The sequence below is a fragment of the Mus musculus genome, chromosome 10 (assembly GCF_000001635.26).
Source record: "Mus musculus strain C57BL/6J chromosome 10, GRCm38.p6 C57BL/6J".
Classification (NCBI taxonomy): Eukaryota; Metazoa; Chordata; class Mammalia; order Rodentia; family Muridae; genus Mus; species Mus musculus.
The window spans coordinates 116,729,243-116,749,479 of NC_000076.6; the positions used below are offsets into that span (position 1 = coordinate 116,729,243).

The window sequence follows — 20,237 nt, forward strand, 5'->3', positions numbered from 1 at the left end:
CTCCGCGCCTGCGCTGTAGAGGTCCAGGTCTGTGTACACAGGATGTCTGCAGCCTGGTCCAACAGCTGTCTATATCTCAGACCCAGTTGTGCCTTCTGCTCCTTGTTTTGCCTTCTCTTTGCTTGTAATGGCGAGCTCCCACACACACTGTGAAGGACTCTTTAGACCAGATTGTCTGTCTTTCTGCTCAGCAGCTCCAGCTGCCCGAAGGTGGGATGAACCTGTCTGCTCTGGAGCCAAAACTAGACCATCCCTCTCCCAAAATTTGCATCCTAAGGAGAAGCCTCGCAGCTTGGTCTCAAATAGAGTATAATTCTATGTATTCTTAGAAAGGGGGACACCCCACCCCACTCCCACCCCAAGCCAGGCCTGATAGTCTTGATTGTACGTTTTTTTTTTCCTTTAATTTTTTTTTTAATGAGTGCTTTAACTGAATGTAGACCTGCATATCAGAAGAGCAGAAGAGGGCATCAGATCCCATTACAGATGGTTGTGAGCCACCACTTGGTTGCTGGGAATTGAACTAAGAACCTCTGGAAGAGCAGACAGTGATCTTAACCGCTGAGCCAGCTCTCCATCAGATGTGGGGACTTGTAATCTTAGCTACTTGGAAGGCTGAGGCAGGGGGATTGAAAGTGCCAGATCTGCCTGGGCTACAGAGTGAGTTTCGGGGTCAGCCTAGGTGACCTAGCAACATTGTCTCAAAATAAGCCCAAAAATCTGTAAAATCAAAAGGTGAAAAGAATAGGAATATCTCTCTGTGGTAGAGAGCTTGGCTCACACATCTAAGTCCCTGGATTCCATGGTTCCATTCGAGAGAGAGAGAGAGAGAGAGAGAAGGGGGGGGCAAGGTAGGGGGGAACTTCTCTGGAGGAGTGTGTGAATTAGAATTTAATAAACAGATGGCTTTCTGGATCTATGAAAGACAGAGATTACAATACCTACACAAAAGGCTTTTCGGGTGTGAAGTGCCACAGTGCACATAACTAGCCCAGTGCTACAGAGAGAGTGGGGGGGAGACACGAATGTATCACGTGAGAAACTCCTGTGAACACAGCTAAAGAAAATTCGTTCCCTTAGTGTCCTCTCTCCATTTAACAGCTTTTTCAGTCTCCCGTCCACGTGCCCTTCCCCCTCCCTGTTTCATCTCATTCTGCCTCTGTCTCCAAGCAATCGGGAGATGACAAGTGTTTGTGGAAAGATCCACACCCTGATTGGAACAGCTGCCTTCTCAAGTGGGCCTGACTCAAAGGTGCCCACAGGACAGTGAAAGAAAGGCACAGCAAAGGTTCCCCTCTGCCCAGTGGTGGAGCTCAAGACCAGCGAAACCAAGAAAAATCTTCCCAACTTCTTAGTCAAGTCGTGCTTGTTGAGTTGGGGTTCAGAAAAAGCTCATCACTGTAAATACACGGCCGTAGGAACTCATCAAAAACACTGCATGAATCTGAGTCTTTGTTCCCATTGGTACATCAGAAAAGCTATATGCCAGACTCAGAGAGAGAGACAGAGAGACAGAGACAGAGAGACAGAGAGAGACAGACCGATAGAGAGGAAGACACACACACTCAAATAGTAAGTGTGTATTGTGGTTGTGATTGTGTGTGTGTGTAAGGAGTGGAGGTTATCAGAGGGAAACTCAATATTAGTATCTACACTGCAAATTGCTGTATTGTAAGACAGACTCCATAAACTTGAGATATCAATTGAAGAGCACACCCATCATTTTATTGTTTCTGTCAATCAATTTTAGTACCCAGAAGAGGTCCTGAGACGCCATTGAAGTCACTGTTCCTAACACAGCAGCAAAGGAGAACAAACTTTACCCGCCACCTCTCTCTGCTGGCGTGTAGGACCCAGATATCAGAAGCACAAAGTCTAACTAAAGCAGGTGACTTCTCTCTGCTTATCCCACAGTTGCCACCGGCATGAGATGTATCTTTCTATATAATGGCCAGCTAGCTGCTCATTGATATAACGCCACCAGACTGGCAACCCAAGTGCCTTTCCCAGGGGTCACCTGCTTTGTGTTGTCTTGTCACCGTCACCATAAGGGTGGAGCAGTGACTGGGATAGTGACAGTAAAGCCACAGGAACAGGGCTGCTAGAGGGGAAAGGTGTTTGCCAGCAAGTGTGGGCAGAGACATCTGGCTCCTTCAAGGTAGCAGCTGTCCTGGGGCTTGAATGCCACTGGGACTGGGAGAGGGACTGGGAGAGGGACTGGGAGAGGGACTGGGACATTGCTGGATGTCCCATCCACAGCAGACACACGAGGGGAGTTTGGGCATTGCTTCTGGCTACATGGCTTAAGGGTCTTGTTCTGCTTTCTCACAAATTCTGAGTGAGGTAATGCCTCTAAAATTACTATTTTTCCACTTAAAACTCCAGTCCCTTTCCCTTGTCTCTCTGGGATCTCTCCTGCAATCATTAACAAGAACTCAGTGGGTAATAGGGCCAGGCATTGATTGCCTCGGACACTGATAGGAGAGACAATACCAAGATGCGGTATCACGGAGAATACACACTCAACTCAGGACTTTAGCTGCCTCTGCGGGGGACTGGAGGGGGAAGAGGGTTGCATGTGGACTCTTGTCATTTACCCCAAATTTCTACTTGCATTTTTTTTTAAATAAGAAGAATGGTCTCTGGTCCTGTTTATGCTTAAAATGGCGCAATAAAACACGGGAAAAAGAAAATGGCCCTAAGTGTAACACAAGAGAGCAGTACCCTCCAGCTCACTCTTGCCTCGGTTACATTCAGCTATGTTTGTTGTAAGCACTGCCTGCGGACTTACTTAGCCCAGCAACTCTCGATCTTCCTAATGCTGCGACCTTTGACTAGAGTTCCTTACGCTGTGGTGACCCCCAGCCATGAAATTATTTTCGTTGCTACTTCATAACTGTACTTTTGCGACTGTTATGAAGCATAATATATAAATATCTGTGTTTTCTGATGGTCTTAGGTGGCCTCGAGAAAGGGTCGTTGTGCACAGTTTGAGAAATGCTGGTTTAGACGAGGCAAATTAAAGGGACCTCGATGTTCCCAGTGACCAGAAAAGCAGAGATACACAAACAGATGAGTTATGCATGGTGCTGCGACCGGAAAGACGTTTTATGGAGAGCCCTGCAAGGGGCTTCTTAGCACAGCCTGGGAAGAACAGGACACGGCTGACATAGCAGTAACTCGGAGTCTGCAAGAATAGTCAAAAGAAGCGGAAAAATCGGCTACGTGTGGTGTCTTAGTCAGGGTTTCTGTTCCTGCACAAACATCATGACCAAGAAGCAAGTTGGGGAGGAAAGGGTTTATTCAGCTTACACTTCCACACTGCTGTTCATCATCACCAAAGGAAGTCAGGACTGGAACTCAAGCAGGTCAGAAAGCAGGAGCTGATGCAGAGGCCATGGAGGGATGTTCTTTACTGGCTTCCTTCCCCTGACTTGCTCAACCTGCTCTCTTATAGAACCCAAGACGACCAGCACAGAGATGGCGCTACCTACAAGGGGCCTTTCCTCCTTGATCACTAATTGAGAAAATGCCTTACAGCTGGATCTCATGGAGGCATTTCCTCAGGAGGGGCTCCTTTCTCTGTGATAACTCCAGAGCTTGTGACAGGGTGACACACAAGACCAGCCAGTACCTGGTATTCCATGTGACCTTGGCAAACTTTCCCTTCCTGTTCATCCTCACCCAACCCATGGCCAAGACCATCCTAACAGACACAGGAGAGGGAGCTATGGAAAACTAGAAACGCAACAAGAATGGTTAATCTAAGCCTGAACAGCTGCCGGGAGGCAAAGGCAGGTTCCATGTCTCTTTGGCTGCCTTTCTCACGGGGAGTCACATGGAAACCAAGAGGCTTCCTTGGGGAGCCAAGGCCACCAGACCTTTCCTGGGCAGTGTGGGTGCATTCACAAAAGAACTTATTTTTATTTTCTTACTGTTTCCTAAACTATGGAAGCTGTTTACCCAGAATAGCAGAGAGAGGAGCTCTCCAAAGAAACACATTTATTCCAGAAGGAGCAGGAGATTTTAAAATCTGAGATATGTGTCTAATGGCAGATGGCAGACATATCCAAAGAGACTGAGACAACGCAAGACTTTGAGGAGCTGGAAGAAGGTTACATAAGTTGTTTTGAAACAAGTACCCTTGGCTAGAAGGATCACCAATGAGCCCAAAGTTGAATAGTTCTGTCTCTGGACAGATGTCCCTGGGGAATATTCTTTGCATGAAGTGGCAGAGGAGGCCTTTGGGCCACACTGTGGCTTTCACAGATCCCTATGGCAGTTCTAAATCACAGACATGTGTGCTGGACCTGATGTCTCATGGTCCTCCATTTTGCGAGGGTTGGAAGTCAGTAACTCCATCTTGATCCTGATGGCTTCCACGTGGATAGAAAGAGTGCCGGCTGGACTGGGTTGCAGCTGGGGGTGTGAATCAGCCAAGGCTTGCGGTCCACACCCCACCCCCTAGCCCTGTAACTCCCCACCCACCCACTTTCTCATCACTGGCTACCCTGCTCAGTGTCTTCCAGCCAGCAGCTTACAAAGCTTACAAACGGTCCTTCCCAGCCTCTAGTTAAGTGCTCACACCTTCCCTTCTCCCAGATGCATTCTTTGACAATCTGACTTTTCTCCATTTAGCCAAGCCCCAGAGCCAATCTGATAACGTTAACCTGCCAACAAAATGACTCAGGGTGACGTCTGATGAGGCACTCCCTTCTCGTCAGAGATTCCTATTTCAGTCAACTTTCCAGGGTGAACAGTCTCCTGCCCAAAAGAGAAACATCAACGCATGAGAAAGTTAAGTACCGTATGCCTTCCTTGGCCATATTGTTCTCGATGAGTGGCTGGCCCGAACGCCTGTTACTATGGGCAGTCCAATCTGGTTGAACATCCTTCATCACCCACTCTGTTGACCAAATGTCACAAGGATAGCATCCAGCATGGGACCTGCAGTAATGGAGCTCAAGGGAAGTGCTTCTGCGATACACATTCAGTGAATTCCAACTGTGAGCAAGACACTGCTAGTTCTGGGACACACTTGGGCCTTTCTTCCTCTGGGTGAGAAAAAACAAAAAACACAAAACAAAACAAAACAAAACAACAACAACAACAACAAACAACAAAAATCCCAGCCGGGTGTGAGACAAATAGGCTCTGCTGTTTTTGAAGGACACAGGTTCAAGTGAGAAAAATAGATAGCTCAGGTATAAATAAATTCACTCATCCAACCAAGCACAAGTGCTTTCTATACTGCAACAATAGCACAGCCCTCCACAGCACATGGGCAGCGCATGGGCAGCGCATGGGCAGCGCATGGGCAGCGCATGGGCAGCGCATGGGCAGTTCATGGGCAGCGCATGGGCAGCGCATGGGCAGCGCATGGGCAGCGCATAGGCAGTGCATGGGCAGCGCATGGGCAGTTCCAGGCTCAGGTAAACAAGTGCCTTGTGCTTAAATAGTAAAAAACTTTTGTCTACTTCATTTTTGTTGCCTCTCACAGTTTTCTATGTTATTATGAAAGATTTGAATCTTATGAATAACAATACAACAAATATCCTTAATTCATGTCACCAGAACCCAGTGGCTGCTAAACTCCTTAGAGTATTTATTTCTTTCCTGTTTTTAATAAGATGACAGATGGGAGTCATAGGCTCTTTGAACCTTTGGAACTTCTTTATTTCTGCTGTGTTTCCCCATCTGAGTCCCAAAGATCACCCATCACTGTCTAAAGTTGCCTTGTCTCCTTCCTGTTTATGTTTTTAATTCTTTTGTTGTATTTGTGTGCTGCAGTACAAAAATTATGTGTGTGTGTATGTATGTAATTGACATAAAACATTATGATTTTTACCTAAAAGTGTTATTTCACTCAAAATTTAGATGCTTTATGGTTTCTGCTTGATAAATATCTACTTGCTTTAAGATTAAGATATAAGAAGTAAATCTTTTGAAACTCCATCTGAAAGACTACTCTCCCTCAAGGCTGTCCTCAGATGTTCACGTCTGCTGATTTTTGAGAATCTTAGAGCACCTCCGTTTTTTATCTTTGTTAGGTGAGGAACCATGATGGGCATCTGATTGGCTGTCAAGGACCGTCATTGCCTCTGAATGGTCCTCACAAAAGATACCGGGATTTTCTTTGATGTCCACAGTCTAACCTAACATCTGGCTTTTGGAAGTATGTCCGTAAATATAAAATGCATTAGCAAGATATGTAGGTATATCTTTCTGTGGATCTCTGTGATTACATATTTAAGTCTAAAGCAGATAAACTGGAGTATTGTGTATCTCCCTCCCTCCTCAAAGCCCCCTCCCCAAAGCTTTGCAACTGAAAGAAAAAAAAAGATTTGCTTTCATAGCCTGAAACTAAGTTTTGTTAGAAGTATTTGCACCGTTGCTAGTCCTGAGACGGAGTCCCCACTCACCTCCTAAAGGGGACAATTGGGGCACGGTACTTGTGCCATGTGGGTCTCAGCAACAGACTGGGCTGGGCCACTCGCTCGCCAGCCGCTGAGCCAAAGGCCTCATGGGAGCCAAACTGGGCTCCAGGCCCTGTGCCACCAAGGCCCTGGCGAGTGGCCCAGAAGGAGCTATCTGGGCCACCCTTTGGCCAGAGTCCTGACGCCCATGGTCTGCACTCCTGGCTGGCAGTCCTGCTCACACAGCACATCTCTCTCTGACCCTCTCCACTGTGCCCTTCAGTTCCCAAAGCCCAGCCAAGCAGCCCAAGGGGCAAGCAAGGGGCAAGCTTCTGACTTCAGTCTGTGAGTGGCTGGCCACTCATAAGGACCTCCTGCTCCTCCTTTCCCCCTTCCTCTTCCTCTTTCCCCTCCTCTTCCTCTTCTTCCCCCTCTTCCTCTTCCTCTTCCTCTTCCTCTTCCTCTTCCTCCTCCTCCTCTTCCTCCTCCTCTTCCTCCTCCTCCTCCTCCTCCTCTTCCTCCTCCTCACTGCCTTCCCTCCTTGCTGGAGCTATACATCTGCTGTCCATGACGTTGCTGTTTCTGTGGGCTGTTGCTCACTGGGGTCGACCACAAAACAGAAAACAGTAAAAACCTAAGGATTCCCAGGGGACCTCACCCGGAGCACAAGAGGCTCTTTCGGATTAGGGACACTGTAGTGGCCTGTTTGTTAACCTGTGTATCTGAGAACTAATTTCATGACTGCATACTTCAGTCCTAATCTGTGACTACCTGAAAAAAAAAAAAACTAGTATTTTAGTCTGATTAAGTATGTCATGGGTCTGTGGCTAATATAACCTTGGGTAGGTAATTCAGCTCCTTAGACTGCTTCCCTTAGTAAATGAAGAACTGAGATTGGAGTTGACTTTGGGACCAGGCATGGTGGATCATGTCTTGTCCCTTCTAACCCAAGCACCTGAAAGGTGGGGGAAGGCATATCAGGAGTTTCAGGTCAGCCTGAGTCACATGAGACCCTAGCTCTCATCTTTGTCTTATAATCCCAGCACTTGGGAGGTAGGTGGTTCCAGGCTAGCCTGGACTATGTGAAATTCTATCCCTGGAATCAGGTATAGTGGTTTATCACTACTGTAATCCCAGTACTGGGTATGTTAAAACAGGAAGATTTTTGTGAGTTCACAGGAGGTGTTTTGTGAGTTTGAGGCTAGTCTAACCTGAATAGTGAGTTCTGGGCCAGCCTTAGCCAGAGTGTGAGACTCTGTCTCAAACTTAAGCAAACAGATCACTGGAAAATAGTCTAAGAAGCCTCATATCATAGAAAAAGAAGCTCATACAGAGAGAAGGGAAACAATTCACTTGAAGAAGAAAGATGTTTCTGAGAATAAAATTTGAATCAGCAGTTGGCATCCCAGTTTCTTACCTTGCCACACATCTCTCCTGTCCAGTGCTGCTACGTGGAGCTTTCTTCAACTCACAGCCAGTCACTGGGTAGGTGTAGTATCAACCCTATATAGATAGATCACAGTGAAGACCTAACTCACAGGTCAATCTCAGGAACGCTGGATTGCTGCATTGTACGGCACCTTATTGTGTCCACCAGCAGGAACCTGAGCCTAGGTTTGGGTCTACTCTTTGGCAGACTAATGCGGAGAGAAATCTAAAGAGGGAAAAAGAAGGCGGCATGAAATGTGAAGAGAACCAAGGTGGTTTACAAGCCATAGACGCACCACGAATAGAAAGGCAGGAAGGACAAGCATAGAATGATGGCGAAAAGGGAGCACCTGCAGGTTAGACTCGCTGACAAAGGGAGAAAGAAATCCCACAGAAATGAAGTGTTGGTTCCCCAGGACAGCACAGGGCTCCGTTCTGTTTGCTGAGGGTTTTCTGGGAGCAAGTGCATAAACTGGTACAGAGTAGACGAGCAAGCAGTGGCTGTTGACTGAAAAAAGGAGAGCAAGAGAGAACGAGAGCGAGAGTGAGAGCGAGAGGGGGGAAGGAGAGGGGGAGAGAGAGAGAATGAGAGACAATAAATGAAAGAGAATAAATGAAAGAGAGAGAAAATGAGGGAGAATAAATGAAAGAGAATAAATGAGAGAGAAAATGAGAGAGAATAAATGAAAGAGAATAAATGAAAGAGAATAAATGAAAGAGAGAAAATGAGAGAGAATAAATGAAAGAGAGAGAGAGAGAAACACACAAATGGCCACAGGCACAGGGAGAAGGGGCCTGGGGGTTGTCATCAAGCGCTTAGAATCTGGAGATGGAGACCTGGGTTCAGGTCTTCGTTTGATGTCTGGATTTCTTACAGTCATGGGACCTTGGAAGATAAATGCACTATTTTCCGTATGTTTTGTATTTAACTTTCCTCCATGTGTAAAGACAGGATTTAGTGACAGACACTCTGCTGTTTTTCTCCCATTTTCTAATCTCCCTTCAATGTCTCTGTTTGTCATGAGACTTCCGGGCTGCCACTCTGAGGGACCTGTTCCTACTTTGCCAACTGCCTACCTAGAAGTGTCCACTGAAGGCCCTAGAACAAGACAGAAGGACAGGCGGAGGTTACAGTTCCACCCCATTGGCCCATGCTTACTCGGCACCATTTTCTTTAAAAATCATATTCCGGAAAGCAACAGTAGATACAAGGGTCTCCGCAGCAGCCACTGAACCCAAGTGACAATTTCCCTAACACCCTAAGAGCCAGATTTCTACCCCTCCATTCCCCCAAGACCAAGGGTCAAGCAGGGAGTGTTGTTAAACGACCCTATCACAGGGAGCTGCCTAAGACTATCAAAAACCACAAATACTCACATCATGTCTCAAAACAGTAGCCAAATGACAGTTATGGAGTAGCGATGAAATAATTTTATGGCTGGAGGTCACCACAGCACGAGGAACTGTATTAAAGGGTCATCGCACCATTAGGAAGGCTGTGAACCACTGCTCTAGACAGTAACCATCCAGGGACTTGGCCTCCGCCAATTTTTTTTTTTTTTTTTTTTTTTTTTTTTTTACATTTCTAAAGCTTGTGGTTGTTGGCTGGCTTGCCGTCTTCCTTTCTCTGTCTGGACCAGGTCTCATTCTCTAGCTCAGGCTGGCACGGCACCTCAATCCTCACGCCACAGCTTCCTGAGTGCTGTGGCGACGGGTGTGAGCCACCCTGCCTACCCATTTCCAAGCTTTAATAATTCTCCTTTTTCTTTCTTTCACCTCCCCTAGCCTACAGGTGGTCCCACCTACAGCTGCTGCCTCTTTGACACTCAAAGGCTCCTCTATTTCTTCCATCGCTGTGCTGCGCAGAGTTTTCTGTTGGATTGACACAAGCTAGAGACGTCAGGGAAGAGGGAACTTCAACGGAGAAAATGCCCCCAGCAGAATGACCTGCAGGCAAGCCTTCGAGACCTTTTCTTAATTGAGGACTGTGGTGTGGCTGTGCTCTGCTCACTATGGGCAGTGCCACCTCTGGGCTGGTGGTGTAAGAAAGCAGACTAAGCAAGCTGAGAGTAGCAGGCCCGTAAGCAGCCTTCCTTCATGAGCTTTGCTTCAGTTCCTGGCACCAGGTTCCTGCCTTGCCTGAGTTCCTGCCTCGGCTTCCCTTGATGACAGACTGTAGCGTGTAAGATGGAAACAATCCCTCTTCTCTCCAGGCTGCTTTTGGTTGTGGTGTTCATCGCAGTGATAGAAAGCCGTAAGACATTTACCTGGTTAGTGACTAGTTAGTTCTAGTTAACTTTCTTGTTTACCTCCTCTTTGTGTGCAGTTCCTATAACAGGATCCTTATGCCTTTTCTGTAGGACTGTGAGGAGAGGTAGGGTAAGTGTATAGGCTGTGGCCCAGCTCCAGTGAGAACTCAATAAATGTTAACCGTGCGACCCAGAGAGCACAGGCGAGGGGCCAGTAAAACTAGAAGTGACACAGGTGGACTTTCAGATAGGAATGCCGCAACCTATGAACCTTAGAGACTGTGACAGGCGTACGTGGGCTTTCCAATGACAGGCACAGATCAAGTGTCAGTATCAGAGATCCCAGTATTAAATCACAGATACCATTGGTTGTCACACCCATTAGTTTTGTGTGTTACTACAGAAATAAAAAATCACCATGAATTAAATGATCGAGTATGATCGAATTGGATGTTTAAGCTGATATTCGAGACTTTAATATACAAACAAGCACGTTGTGATAAAGCAACTGTGAGGTAACCCTTGGCCAGCTATTTAAGCCTCAAGCTGTCTTTCTCCCCTGTGTCTCACTGTCAACACGAATAGCAGACACACATATTAACTGAGGTAAAGAAGAAAGAATGTAGTTTGCAGCCCTGTCTGGGCCTGATTTGGGAGCGACAGTGGGAACAACTGGTGACTGACATCAGTTTAGGGCTGCCTGTTTTAGCCACACCTCTTCCATGCTGCAAAGCCATACAGTTCTCTGAGCAAAAGAAGTGACACACAGACCCCCAGGACAACCTGAAGTTTGCTTTCTGCTCAGAGAGGGAAGAGAATACACAGTGGAAAGTTTCCTTGCTTTGTTAACACAGCTGTGGGCCTGAGCTAAAATTATACCATGCACGCAGAACTCTGTAGGCCTTTGTGCGTCAGGATGAAGCCTCCGTCCAAGTATGTTTCTGGAGTACGGTTACAATAGGAAAACAAGGAATGTTAAAAATAACACTTTCTGACTCAAGGCACTTTCTACCCAAAATAAGTTCTTTACCATGCCCGGCCCTGTCCAGCCTGGAAGCTAGCCTAGCGGTGACTCCACAGCATGAAAATTCACAGATATGCTTGGCTTGGTACCGATTCACAGACCAGAGAGAGAGAGAGAGAGAGAGAGAGAGAGAGAGAGAGAGAGAGAGAGGAGACGTTGGTGATTGGTGACTTGGTGACTTGGTGAGGCAGAAAGAAGGCACAGGCATGAGACCAACCAACTGCCGATTTGCAGATTAAAGATGGAATGCAAACTGTTTTGAAAGGCATGATGTCTTTAATGTTCACATGCGCATCACTTGGAGAGAGATGCAGCCTGACTCTTCAGATTCCCCGTACACCGGCCCCGCCCTGAGCCGAAGATGGGCTTTTGCGGTGCTCCCGCTGTGTTCCCACTCTGTGCTCCCGCTCTGTGTTCCCCCCGCTTTGTGCTCCGTGCACTCAGCAGCTTGTTTAAACCTCTCGTGGTGCTTCTTCGCTTTATCTTTTAGATTTCCCCTGGCATGTACGAAGAGGGAAACTCAGCACGCACATTGAAGGACCAATAGGCAAAGGGCGTGGGCTTTGGTATGGAAGGAAAGCAGACTTTGCGGGACACCAGAAGTGCTTGCTTCATGGAGGTAAATATATCTCTTGAGGTCCCTAAAACAGAGCTGTGCGTTAGACCGGGTGCAGTGTGCTGAGTTCTGTTTGTTAAACACTTGCTGTGTGACGAGCTTTGTGTTATGCACTGGAGCTAGAAAGAGGAGTCAGGTAGCCCTAGCCTCTGGCGCCGAGTCTAATCAATACAGAAAGAACAACTCAACTCTTCCCAAAGGTAAAGCTAGAGCTGAAAGATCGATCCCGTGGGAAACCCAGAGAAGGGAGGAAATGAAGAGACAGTCACCCCAGGGCCTTGGCACTAACTGTTCTTTTCTTTGTGTAGAAACTCTCCTTAGACACCCTCTCTTCCTCACTTCTTTGGCCGCACTCGGAAAAGAGCCAGGATCAGAGGATCATGGATAAAACAGACACATCAGTAGGCTCTGTGACGCTCACTAGGCTGTTAAATCAAAAGACTACATGTGTCAAATCTTTCTCCAGGGCTCTGACTTCTTCATTCCTAGTGGTTTCTGCCTCTGGTGTCAGCTTTCCTCTGTGTCGAATCCCTCCCATGTGGTGAATATTTTGAAATAACACATTCTGAGCTAAGACTCGGACCGAAGCATAAATCAATACCCCCTCCCCCAACTAATCATTACTTCCTTGTGCATTGAACGCAGGCACCGGTGCAGTAGAGAGGCAGGGGGCAGGGGCCAAGTGCAGTGGGTCTGGTTACCTCACCAGAACCAATCTTCAAAGTCATAAGGATTTCTTTTTCCTTTTTTTAAAAAGCCAGTTGGCATGAAAATTGGTAAACTTCAGATCAACCATGGTGGAAGTATTCAAACACAAAAACCAGCTGACGTGAAATACCGACATTTTTCCATGACGCTAATTCTTTTTTTTTTTTTTTTTGGTTTTTGTTTTTCCAGACAGGGTTTCTCTGTGTAGCCTGGAACTCACTTTGTAGACCAGGCTGGCCTCGAACTCAGAAATCCGTCTGCCTCTGCCTCCCGAGTGCTGGGATTAAAGGCGTGCGCCACCACTCCTGGCGATGACACTAATTCTTAAGCATTAACTACTACACTTTTGTCAAGATGACCCACGGAGGATGAGGGGACAGTTTAGACAAATGGTCCCATTAGCAGAAGCCACACAAAGCCTATGCCAAGGGACAGAGAGCTGGACCCTCCCTGGACCTGTGAAGAGAAATGGCATCTCATCTTTGCTCGGTGCCCAAGGACTCCCTAAAGCAGAGCTCTCTCTGCATGCCTCAGGTAAAGGCCAGGTAAGGTATGTGACGGCAGGTAAAGTACGTGACAGCCAGGTAAGGTATGTGACAGCCAGGCCATCTGCTCATTGCCTCTGCGATGTCCTCTTGTGTCCGTGACACAGCTAGAGCCACAGTCAGAGAGAAACTGATGGGTGTGGCCGGGTTCCAATAGAATGTTATTTCTGGACACCGAAGTTTGCATTTCCTGTCATTTGCATATGTCACAAAATAGCCTTCTCTTGATCGTCTTGCAACCACTTATAAATGTAAAAACTATTCTTGGCTCATCTGCACAGGCCTGCATTTGATCTGTAGTCTGTAGTTTGCCTAACATGTTGAAGTGTAATATATTAAATGACGTCAAAGAAGAAAAGCTGGCCCCCAAGTCTCCCTCCATCACAACAGCCACTCTTGTTTTTTGAGTAGTTTATTCAACAAGTACTATACTAAGAACTTACATATTAGCTCATTGAACATTTCAAGTGATACCAAAATGAGGTTTAGAAAAGAAAAAACAATAGGGCTGAGGTTAGACCGTGGTGAAGCTGCCTGGATTTTAGATGAATTTTGCTTAATTAGGAAGTTTGTGTTCTTGGCTCAAGTCACCCTGGCCTGAAAGCCTGGATCTGACCCTTTGCTGGCAGCTACTCTCCTCCTTTGCATTCTCTGATGAGTGGGGCAGCCATGGTCTGTGACTCAGACCCTAATGGCATCCAGCAAACTTGATTTAGAAAAACAGTAAGATGAGCTAAGGCAGATCTACAAACTTTATCTTTAGAAAGAAAGGAAAAAAAAGCTCTATAAAATGAAGACGTGGGTTGAGTAGCACTCAATTTTCTTCTCCCTTGAAAATCAGGCTAAACAGACACACCTGGCATGAGGATCAAGTGTCTCTACCAGAGCCTGTGGATCTTGATCCTGTAGGGGTCGCATATCAGATAGCCTGCATATCAGATATTTATATTGCAATTCACAACAGTAGAAAATTATAGATGTGAAGGAGAAACAAAATCATTTCATGGTTGGGGGTCACCACAGCATGAAGAACTGTATGAAAGGGTCTCAGCGTCAGGAAGGTTGGGAACCACTGCGTAGAACTCTCCTTAAAGGCCATGCTCAGTCTAGGCTAGACAGCTGCATGCTTGGCTGACAAAAGGCCAAGAGCAAACCAGTGACAGGGCAGGCCGAAGCTGGGAGCTCTGCATCTCCACACTTTAAAAAAAAATAAGAATAAAAGACTAACTCTCTAGGGGACACGGGAGTCCTGACAGAAAAACCTATTTAAGCTTTATATGTGTGCGCATAAGCAGGCGTTTAAGGCAGTAACAGCTAGGTTGTTAAAAATGAAATTATGATTTCATTATTCCTAGGAAATTGTCATAATTTCTGTATCTTAAAACTAGTGGGAAAACGATGAAGCAAAAAATTTAATATTGTTAGATACAAGAGGGATAAAATATTAACAAAAACTTTAGATACAAACAAATAGAGTGATTAAACAGATTTCCAGGAAGAATCCAGACAAGCTTGTGTAGCTGGAATTCTGAGATAAGTCAGAGTGGTGGGTGATGCCAGTCAGTGGCGGCCTGACAAGGGTTTTCCAGTTGAGGCTGGCCCCGACCACATACATTCCCTCACTCGGCCTGCTCTCTTACTCAGCTTGGAAATGAGTCCATCTCTCCCTGCCAGTCAAACCAGAGCCCCAGGCACACATTTAAAGGGAACTTTAGTTCAACCTTGTAGATCGGAATGAACGTTCACCAACTTAAGGGAAACGTTGATTTGCCACTGAATGGGAACCCAGATCTTAACAGAATGAAGTGCCTGTCTCCTTAACACGAGAGAGACCAAGCCACTGGGGTCAGACCCCGGGCTTTCAGCAAAGAGACCTGGGTCAGAGGGCAGGAATCAGGACTGACATTGTCCAGAGATGGTTTGATGACATGAGTGTCCAGATAACTGTTTTAAATTTAATTTTTATTTTTTGAGATTATAATGTAATTACATTATTTCTCATACCCTCTCCTCCCTCCAAAGTCTCCCATACATCTGCCTTGCTCTCTTTCAAATCCATGGGCTCTTTATATCAACATATAAGAAAAGTTTTATTATACATATGATAGATATATAGTCTCTATATAAAATATATATGACATGTGATATATATGATGTATATGACATATATGGTATAGAACATATAGAGAATATATGTTATATATAAAAGAATATGATAAAATATGTGAATAGAATATATTAGAATATATGTATATACACATATACATATATTATATTATATTATATAACATTCCCTGAGCCTTGGGGCAGGAGTTGCTTTGTAGATATATCTCCTGGAACAGGACACAACGACTCTGCATTTCGATTGGTTGTGGTTTCTGTAATGGTCTCTTTCTGTTGCAAGAAAAGAAGTTCCCATAATGAGGGGTAAGGACTACATTTAGCTGTAGGTATAAGACAAATATTTAGAATCCTTAGGGACTATGCAGGTTTAGTAAAATGGTGGTTATAGGTTCTTCTTCTCCAAGACTTTGCTAGCCCCGGGACAATTGGCTAGGTTTGCAGAAGCAGGCATAATTCCCTCCCTTCTTTCTGAGTGAGTGGGTCTTAAGTCTGATTATGGCTAAGGCATGTGTGCCACTGTTACATCTTTGGGGTTATCCTGCGATGATGGTCATTGCTTTGGTCCCTAGGTGTCATACATGGGTAAGACTGTTGCTTCCCTGCCTTGGAAGCTTGTATAGCATCTTCTGGCACTGCACTGAATTAGTGCTAATGGTGCCTTCCAGTCTACATGGAGGAGATCAATTCCATCTCAGGGGCCTCTGGGCCTTGTCTCTAATGTACACAGTGTCTTCAGAGGTGTTTTCCACCTCTGGGGGTAACTCAGGCCACTGGCAACAGTCGATAATGTTCTCTGAAATAGTCATAAGGAACCATACTATTAACTATCTAGTTAAAAAATACATGTAATACACATGACTCGGTGTGTAAATATACATATATAGTTTAAATTAAACTTGCCCATCTGGGCTGACAAGGCTCTCTCCAAGAGCCAAAGACTGTCTAACAAGAACATCAGCACCAGGCATAAAAGGCCCCCTCTCAGGCTGGTGAGAAGACAACTTTATAATGGAAGTGTACGTAATCAAGAAGAAATATGACAGCTTGTAGGAAGGGCTTAAAAAAAAATCTTTCTAAGTGAAAGGATTTTTCCCAAGCAAATCGTTAGAAAAATAGGCTAAAATTACTGAATAGGATAATAATTACTACAAAATTGGAGCTGACTTAAGTAAGTAGCCACAGGAGTTCTGATAGTTATAGTGAACTACACAACGGAAACCACAAGGCCGTCAAGTAGGATGAAGTGGTCCTGTATTCATGGATATGAGCAAATGCTTCTACTCTGCTAAGTGGAGGAATATCTCTGTTCTCTGATTCTATTTGTAGAAGTGAAAGAGGGGTGTGTGTGTGTGTGTGTGTGTATGTGTGTGTGTGTGTGTATGTGTGTGTGTGTGTGTGTATGTGTGTGTGTGTGTGTGTGTATGTGTGTGTGGTATGTATGTGTGTGTGTATGTGTGTGTGTGTATGTGTGTGTATGTGTGTGTGTGTGTATGTGTGTGTGGTATGTATGTATGTGTGTATGTGTGTGTGTGTATGTGTGTGTGTGTATGTGTGTGTGTAGTATGTGTGTGTGTGTATGTGTATGTGTGTGTGTGTGCGCATGTCCATCACCAGGAGCTTCTCAATGATTGAAAATTTCAAAACAATTGTACCTTTTTGGAGGCTTTTAAATCCTCCCCCGACCCCCAATATACATACATTCCCACATATATTTCTTCTGGGACTTCTGGAAGTATACATTGACAAAGAAGTGGCAGAGGACTTTTACAACACTCTGTAACTTGTTAGATCAGTTTGAATCTAATAAGTCAGCGTGTTTGACAATGTGTTTACCATTAAAACTCATATCATTCCCCATCACCAACAAGATCTATGGTACAGTTTCATTTCAAGGCATCTAGACAGGGTGGTCTGAGAGTGGACCACAATCTGAAGTGGTTTGGCATTTTCTTTTTAAATCTTATCAGAATATTTTCCAGGCCCGTCTGCATACTCCTTTGTATGTAAGATAACTAATTAAAGAATCAAAAGTGGAAGCATGTTACCTGCCGGAAGCATGTGCTGACAGATGATCTTGACTTGTGGCAAGCTCGACCTTTGCCCAAGCTGGGATGCTTCAGTCTGCCCCATTCCATCCAGCCCCTGCCATTTCCTCCTTCTGGCTTTCCCAGGTTGTATTAGCTATCAGAACGTACAGTTCCCCAAATATATTCTGGATTCCTGCTGAGCCATGGCAACCCCACGGATTTACAGCGGAGAGTTTGCCCTCTATCAACCCCCACTCAGAAAGCATGGCTGAGCACAGCACTTTAACAAGGGCCCAATAACCACACCACAGTATTGTGGTTTCTCTGTGATGGGTTATCACCTGGAGAGCCAAAGAGCTGGAAACTGTCTCATCGGTTGAAGCCCTGTAACAGTGTCAACAATGGGGATGCCCAAAGAGTGTGACACCTGCACAGACAGCCAAAGGCCACAGCTACACTGATGTGGACTAAAAGCAAGAGTCACGTGATCCTTTCTGCATGACTGGCAGACCAGGGCCTGCCCCAGATGCCCCATTCGGATCACTGAGCCGGTAAGACTTGCACATTCACAGAGAGGCAGAAATAAATCTTTCTCAAGAACTGATGGTCTTCTGGGAGCCAGCAGGCTGACAGGGATGACACCCGTGCCGAATCCCCCAGTAAACTGGACAGGAGCAGGCACTGGGCACTCAGAGTCTGAGAATAGCTGCCGTAGGGAATGCAGAACAAGGGTCATCACGGGGCGGGGGGGGGGGGGGGGGAACAAGTTTCTGATTTTCCAAAAACACCTCTGCAAGCCATGGAGCTATACCAGGACATGGCTGCAGAGATAGCCAGGCTTGGCAGGTAGTGCCATAAATAGGAGACATGATCTGGAATATGGGTTTGGGTTTTTTTGTTTGTTTTGCTGCTGGTGGTAGTTTTGTTGTGTTTGTTTGCTTGTTTTTGAATCTTCATTTTGGTGACATCATTGGTCTTTGCGATTTGACTCAAAAATTAACATGTTGGATAAATTATTTGTATTCATTCCTACCACCAACCCATCCCCATTTTACCCTAGGCAACCATTTTAATATGTTGAGTAGTGAGTCTTTCTGTTTGGGTGTGTTTTTGGCAAAACACATAATAGTTTGTGCGTTTTAATGTATGCAAACAGTCAGGCAGAATATCTTACCCTGCTTTCTGCTTCTCCCACTAAGCGTTAGTATGGCTGCATGTTGCTAGATTCCATATTGCCGCTAGCTGTATAACATTAAGACTCCCCATACTGCCAATTTGCTTTCCTAGTGAGCAGTCATGAGCAAGCCATAAGGAGCAAGCCAGTAAACAGTACCTCTTTCTCTATGGCCTCTGCATCAGCTCATGCCCCCAGGTTCCTGCCCTGCTTGAGTTTCTGTCCTTCAGTGATGGACTATGATGTAGAAGGCAAAGAAACCCTCTCTTCCCCACCTTGCCTTTGGTCATAGTGTTTTGTCCCAGCAATAAAAACCATAACTAAGACGGTAGTGGTGGCGACCGTGTTGGGGTTATGGTGACAATGTGATGGTGGTGGGAGTCTAGAGGAGATGTTGATGGTGACTATAATGACAACGGCTGTGTTTTAAGAGCTGGTAATGGTGACGATAGTGGTGCTGGTAGTTATGGTGATGGTGGTGATGATGATGATGACAGCGATGGTGGTTGCAGGGTGGTACTGATGGTGGCAAGAGTGATGTGGATGGTGTCTGTGGTGCTGAGGAGTGATAATAATAGTAGTAGCAGTTGTGGTGGTGGTTGGGAGGGCGGTAGTGGTTCTAGGGGGTGATCGAAGTTCTCCCAAGGCAAGGAGTTGGAGGTAGATATGTAGTGACAGGAACGGTTAAACGTGCACAAATACTACCCAATACCATATCAAGACTATAGTGCTTGATAAGTGAGAATGCTGATTCCTTAGCTCTGCTGTTGAGACCAAGTTCAGTCTTGTGAAGGAAGGCTACAGACAATTAAAAGCCCCGAGGAACAGGGAAGAAGGTGGTCTATGTCTATCTGATGGACAATTGTTTGGCAATGTAGTGAACGAAGAATAAGTTTGTGATCACAAAGACCTGGACTTAGGTCCTACCTCTCTATATCCCTAAGCAAAGAGATCTCTCTCGGCTAAGCAAATGTGTGCAAGTTAACTAACTGCTGTTAGCATCTTCATGAAGAAAAAGAAAATGAATGCGGACAGCAATACCAATGTTGTAACTTTGGTTTTGAGAAAAGCCAAATAAAATGTATTATAAATAACATGCTTCATATCATAATAAGATATAATACTTATCCAGGAAAAGCTAACCATTCTTATTCATTTCAATCGAATTCTCTCTTATATATGGTGTCTATTTGTCAGGGTTTGTAGAGGAATTTTAGCCCAGCAATATGGCTACTCTGACAAGGGATCACATCCAAAGACCTAGGTCTGTGAGATCGGCTGGAATACAGACAAGCCCTTAGCACACACCTTTGATCCCTCTGACTGGAGTTCAGTTGAGTTTGGGAAGTTCCATTGAGCTCTGTTCAGTTCGTGCAGTCAGTGAAGTTCAGTTCACAGAATTCAAGGGCAGCTTTTCCAAGCTGAACAATTCATGAGTAGCTGAGAGAAGCCAGTCTGAATAAAAGTCACTTTTACAAGGGTTACCATGGACACACAAACACTTAGCACGGTGCCTGTAACAAAAGTGTTACTCATGTCCCACACACATTCCCCATTTTACAGATGAACAAACAGGCCTAGAGATGTTGAATAACTTGCCCAATGTGACACACCCAATAAATAACAGCAATGGCCTTCATGCTCCCTGCCTGACATAGTGTCTGGTCTGAAGTTGCCCTTCAAAAACATCAATGCCTTGTTAATCTAAATTGTCAACTTGACACTAGCAGGCCAGCTGGAGGTCAGACGTCCAGCTGTGCCTGTTGAGTTTACCTTGATTAGGTTGAGATGGAAAGATGTGTCCACAGTGGGCGCCACCATTCCCTATCCTGGGATCCCAGACTGTATATGTGGAAAGGAGACAATGCTCTGAGCACCAACATTTGTCTCTCTCTGCATCCTGAGTATGGCTGCAGTGTGAATAGC

At 45.5% G+C, this 20,237-nt stretch overlaps 1 long non-coding RNA gene across 1 annotated transcript; it reads left to right on the forward strand.

Annotated features, from left to right (window-relative positions):
* Window positions 1–10: 10 nt before the first annotated feature.
* On the forward strand, window positions 11–10,518 carry 4930579P08Rik (RIKEN cDNA 4930579P08 gene). The gene is made up of 3 exons (NR_131036.1): window positions 11–210; window positions 1,751–1,888; window positions 9,630–10,518. It is a non-coding gene; the product is annotated as an RIKEN cDNA 4930579P08 gene (long non-coding RNA).
* Window positions 10,519–20,237: the final 9,719 nt, after the last annotated feature.